The sequence below is a fragment of the Myodes glareolus genome, chromosome 27 (genome assembly GCF_982192425.1).
Source record: "Myodes glareolus chromosome 27, mMyoGla1.1, whole genome shotgun sequence".
Lineage (NCBI taxonomy): Eukaryota > Metazoa > Chordata > Mammalia > Rodentia > Cricetidae > Myodes > Myodes glareolus.
In genome coordinates this window covers 34,418,436-34,424,904 of record NC_142052.1, presented here as the reverse complement: position 1 = coordinate 34,424,904, position 6,469 = coordinate 34,418,436, and positions in this window count along the sequence as shown.

The window sequence follows — 6,469 nt, the reverse complement described above, 5'->3', positions numbered from 1 at the left end:
GAAGTGGTTTCAGGTCTGTGAAAATGAGAGGTACAGGTGATAGATATGACGTTCAAAGTTCAAAGGTTAACATATTAATCAATGGAGTTCTGATAGGTTACTAATCTAGGTGCCAATTACAAGTACTAATTATACTAAAGCTTTTCAAAAATAAAATCATGACAGTATAATTTTAAAATTAGAACAGTAACAGTCTCAGGCTCAAATTTTCAGATTTTCTCTTCTAACTCTAGATTTTAAAAAGTGCTCCTCATGGTACAGAAAACATATCTAACTGCCAATGTCTATCCTGGCCCCTTAAGAGGACAATAGGGCCAAGGACAGTGCTCATTGCTCAGGCTTCTCCACTAGAACCATCCCCTGGGTCCTCAAGCTCCCCCCACCCTTTGCTCTCATGTCTATCTTATTACCAATGAGTGCTCACGCTTTGATCACATGGGTAACTCCATGTTTGGTGTAACCACCCCCCCTCCCATGGCTCAAAAGTGTGAGTCTGCTGCCAATATTTATGAACTGCTTTCTCTACAGTGAGGATGTCTGGGCAGGCTACAGACAGTGGTCCAAGTGACAGACCTAACACTTTTGTCTCTTGTAACATGAGGGGCCAGCTTGTTGGGTTTTCTGTCCCGCCCGGTACCTGACAGCCAGCAAACCCCAAAGAAAATCACAGATGGGACTCCATAAGATTATAAACTGATTGGCCCATTAGGTCAGGCTACTTATTAGTTCTTATAACTTATGTTACCCTTATCTACGTTAGCCACACGACTCAGTACCTTTCTCAGCGTGGCAGCTTACATCTTTCCTCTCCGATGGTCTGGGCAGAACTGCTGAGGGAGCTTCCTGCTTTCCAGAATATTCCCAGTCTCTTTGCTCCACCTCTACTTCCTGTCTGGCTTTCCCACCTATACTGCCTGCCTGGCCAATCAGCGTTTTATTAAAATATGATTGACAGAATACAGACAATTCTCCCACACCAGTCTCTTGATCAACTTTTAAAGAATTCATGTAAACTTTAGGGAGTTGTGTCTTGGATCCATCTGTCAGGGTTCCCTCGCCTAATAAGCTCTCCTGTCAACACTTAAATTCTCACACCTATAGCCTGTTCTTGAGACTGAGCTCTTCTCTCCTCTTCTCTCCTCTTCCTGATGGAAGCTCTCTTTGTCCTCGCCCCCCTCCCACGCAGCAACAAGCCAGGAAACTTCCAGATAAAGATCCTCCTTAGCCCCTTAACTTTACCTTTGGTCCCCGAGCTATATCTATCTGGGTCGATTTCTGCTTAGCTGGCCAATAACATCCATGAATCAGCCTCAGCCCTTCCGACTACTCCAAACTGGACTTGCTGAACCACCAAAAAGAGGCGCTTGTGTTGTCCTCGGTCATGAAGGCTGCTATTAAGCCGATTCCGTATGGTATGTACATCTGTCTGCTGGTATGAGCTGAGTAGAGACTCCGACCTCCCTTCCATAAAGCTGGAACTGGGAAGAAGTGTGGATCAGAAGGAGCAGGAAGAATGTACTCTGTATAGCCCGTATATCTTACATGCTAAATGGCCCTCCGAAGGCAGCATCTGAGCGTTCCTGAATATTAGTTGAAGATTGCAATCCCTAGTAGCATCAACTTCTGCAGTCTGGAGTGTGAAGCCGCTCTTTATTTCAAGTGGAAAATTTGGGTTCGAGGGAAAACGGCTGAGAACAGTCTTATCCAGTCTGGAGTTGGATATTAAGCAATAGACCCTTACATTTGACTTCAGAAAGGTATCTGCGTAGTCCTACCTGGTATTGCAGCATAAATGGCAGTCATATACAATGAGGACACAAGCAGGGGCAAGCGTGATCACTGACTCTCAGCCCTCTGGCTTCCCGTAGGACACGCCTTCTGCAAGAAGAGCGCCAGACACATCGGTTCCTTTTTTCGAAAAACAGCACAGGTTAAGGAGGTTCAGCTGATGTCGGGAATCTGATCCTTTCTGACATTTCTGGGAAAAGCAGGAGTGAATCTTTCTTCCATTTCACTCTGCTCCTTAATTTTACCGCTGGATCCTATGTACTGTGGGTTTCTGACTCGGATTTGTAGGTTAGAAAGTAACTGTGTGTGATGGATGGGGCCAGGGGACCTACTAGCATTTTCTGCCAGCTCCCTCTCCCAGACCCACTGTTCTGAGACGACTTAATTTGGGGAAGAAAAGGCTGTTTATGATGCTTATTCCGTTCCGTTTCTCTGTATTTAGAGATTCAGTAACAAGGTAACATAATAGATTTTGACTTCACACTTAGAGTTATGGAACACCATACTTTCTCTACCCAAGGAACATTAAAAGCATTGGTAGTTTGTGCAAGGCAAGATTTAGTTATCTGTGCTGACATTTAACAACAGGAATTCAGCAAAACATATTACTAGCACAGTATATCAACATATGACATGTTTCAAAGACAGTACCAAGAGGATGTAAAATTAGTTTGGAACTCAATTCTCCTTAGGCAAGTTTAACTCTGAATAAAAAATATTTTCAGACATTATTTTTTTAAAAAAACCCAACTCTTTGGTGCGTAGGCAGAAAAGGGAAACTGGTATTTTTCTACAAAAAAAAAAAGAGTGTTAAAAAATCTACAGTGTTTATACAATTCTTTGTGTTTTATGAAAAGACTGTTTAATATGTCAAGTAACAATAACATATGTATTTCTGGGTATATAGTTTTTCGTTTTTAGTGAATGTAACCCTATCTGATCCAAAACCAGAAATGGGTTTTAAGCTAATGAATCCTGAAACACTTTGTTGCGTTAGAAGGAACCCAAATGGTCCTATTTATTTTAACACCTGGAGAGAGTCACGCCGCACACAGCTGGCTGTTAGCTTGTCACACATTCCGAAGTTTACAATTACTACTGGTGTTCCCAAACCAAGCAAATGACAAACAGCTGCAGGTGGCCAAGACGCTCAGGAGCAGGGCAGCTTCACCCGGCAGGTCTAAGAGCGCATGGATAACAGCACTGTTTCACAAAACCCAGCATTCAGCAGGGGAAGTTTCCAAATACCCTGTTAAAAAAGTCATGGAAAGCACACTTATGATTCCTAATACAAAAACGTATTATAAATGCTGATATGTTTTCAAAGATATCAGTAAATCAAAGAATATTAAAGAATTCTGCGAAAGAAAAATTGATCTGTTAAATAAATGTCTAGTTTTTTTTTTTTTAATTCTGGAAGCAACCATGTGCTTTATGTAATGAGGGTTGTCTATCTAACTTGTTGTCTATGATCTAGAGGGAAAGAAAATAGTACCTCAGAGGGAAAACCCCATAATTTATAACCTCTTTTTAGGTCTTACAATTATACAAGTTAAATTGTGATGTCAAATTTTCTTTTCTATAATTATGTTTGAAACTGTTTCTATCATGTGAGGTATAATGACAGGAACATTTATACAATGCCACTCCATTAAGGGGAAAAAAAGAACTTGATTGTGGAAGTCGAAATACTTCCTTACCCCTTTTCCTTTTCTCGGTTTTTTTTTTTTCAAAATTTTGTTTTCTTGGTTTTTCCCAGCAGTTATACCGTAAAGTCACACCTGTCATCAGCTTAGTCCACTTCTGAGCATTCTGCAGTTGCTATTAAGACAAGAATACTACAGATTTTCTCTCACTCTTACTTTATCCAATATGACGCTGTGCTAAAACACCTCAAGTTCTTATGTGCAGCTCTAATTTGTGTGTTTTCATTTTGATGCATAACTTTCTATCATGGAAAAGCATTAGAGTGTATTCATCCGTTCTGTTGGTGGGCATTTAGCGTATTTCCAGTTTTTTTTTTTTTTTGTAGATCTAGTACTAGCGAATTGTTTAAGTCTCTTGTGAGTTTTCCTGTGTTGTCTTCTTCTTCACTAGTAAATACTCTTTAGACATTGTGGGCACTAATCTTTTGGTGGTGATATATTAAAAAATATCTCTTGATAATGGCTTGCCTTTTAATCTTTTTTATGTCTTTGGATGGATAAATGTTAGGAGCCTCAATGTACCCTAGTTAACTTTTTCTTCTTCAAAAACTATTTTTCATAGCTGTTAACATCAAATATAAGTCTTGCTATAAGGTCTAAAATCTTCTACTTTATAGAGTGGGGAAATGTGGTCCTACCATAGATCAGAACAACACGTCTTTTTATTTAATGACATCTGAAGAAATTATGACTGAGGTGAGCAGCTACTTAATGATGGTTTCCATGGTAGCTGATAACTTAGTTTGCTGGATGACCCATCAGGAGCCGCAAAGGCACATCTGTCTAACAGCTTTTCTATCTTGCTCACTTAGCTGCTGTAAATCACTAGAGGAGACGCCTGTGAAAGAGAGCTGTGTCACATTTGAGCTAGCAATGGACAGATTTGGTGCTTTTCCTTTACCCGAAGAGATGCGCAAATTACAAAGAGTATGTCTCAAAGAAATGAGAGAGAGAGCTCTTTAAAGTAAATCTAGGTATGGTTAACTTAAGGCCCAACCCCCTGAGTCAGCCGTGTACCCTCTTCAGAATGACACCAAACTGTAAGAGGACATCTGTAGACATGGAAGGCTTATCTTTCTCACGCCTCATTATTAATGTTCTTTTGATGAGTCTTCTCTATTTGTGATTTATTTCAGGTGGGAGGGTAGCTAAAACCTAAAAAGTTAATGGCTAGTGGTCCAGAATAAAGAATGAGATTTCACAAAATAGCATTGATCCCTAGATTCTAAGGCCCTCCCTCACTTAAGGAAACAACAATCATGATGTTTTTAAATTCTGAAAGGGTCTCCTTTCAAGGATGTGAAGCTCCAGCTCCCCAAGGTACCACTGAGTATCTTCCAGTGAGGGAAGAAATGAACCCCTTTAAACCCTTTTCCTTGGGCAAGTTGGAAGACCTTTCTTTTACTCTATTGGATTTTGTAGCTAAGTCAGAAAGTAAAGTTAATATAAGTACAGTAGAGAAACATACAGGTTTTATTTAATATTTTCATATTATAAGGGGACCTTATAAGACAAAAGGAAGACTTCAACAAATTGTTTAGACTTCTCTGTGTTTTGATTGTTTTTTATTGCTTTTTTTTTTATTAGAGACTTCATGTTTAATGGGGGAAATGAAGCATATGACTTTCAAACTCCATGGATAATGTACAGGAATACAAACTCACAGATTAAATGTAGGAGATGTTTGCAAGACCACTTCTACACAAGAGTGAACAAACTTATTGACTTTTTTTTGTTTGATGGGTTTTTAATTTATTTTGTCAAAGAGTAACAGTATCCCATACATGAATAACAATTACATCTTAAAAGACTTGTGTGTCTTTAAATAGTTTGCATTTTGAAACAAAGAACGATCCTTTGGGGAAATGTGACAAGAGAAAGGACTTAGACTTGAGACCATAAGTTATGAAATAATGTTAGGAAATACATGGGGAGTTTGAATTGACAATAAAGTTTATTTTGTTTGCTTTTATAGAACCAAGACTAAAATAAGAAGAATGAAGGTCTTTAGACTTTTACTCTTTGTAGGGGTATTTAGGGACAAGTTTGGGAAAAGTGAAATAAAGGTTATAAGTTACAGGTATTGGGTTGACGGTATATCCATTTCCCCCTTAGATTTGCTTTCAAAATACTTAAAGAATTTATTTGCAAAAGGAATGGAGAGGGGAAGATGGTGTCATGGAGATACCGGAAAATGACAGTCGGACAATGAAACTAAGGTGTTCTGTACCGAAGTCAAGAGAGCAACCTAAGACTGACCAAGTATAAGATGACAGAAGTGACCAAAGACGCACCTTTCCCATTGGCTTCACTATTTTACAAGAAACTGCAGAAAGACCCAGCGAAGTTTCTCAGTGACCGCACACGTTCACCCTGAAAAAGGAAAGACAGTAGGAACTTAGGTAAGCAGAGCTGCCAGAGTTTTAGTATGGTACAGGGACAGCCAGTCAATCACAGAGGCTTCTCTGTGAGGAGGAGACAGTGAGATCAGCCAGCCAATCAGCAAAGGCTTCACTGTGAGGGGGAGGAGGAGGAGAAGGAGGGCGAGGAGGAGGAGGAGGAGGAGGAGGCATTGAGATCAGCCAGCCAATCAGCAGAGGCTTCACTGTGAGGAGGAGACATTGAAATCAGCCAGCCAATCAGCAGAGGCTTCACTGTGAGGAGGAGGAGACATTGAGATCAGTCAACCAATCAGCAGAGGCTTCACTGTGAGGAGGAGGAGACATTGAGATCAGCCAGCCAATCAGCAGAGGTTTCGCTGTGAGGAGGAGACAGTGAGATCAGTCAGCCAATCAGCAGAGGCTTCACTGTGAGGAGGAGACATTGAGATCAGTCAGCCAATCAGCAGAGGCTTCACTGTGAGGAGACGACCTCGTGGTTTCCGGAAATCATTGCTCTGTGGTCCTGGTAAGAAAATGATCACTGTGGTTACACTGATCAGAATCAAGCATTTGTTATGTCCTAGGTGCTCTTTA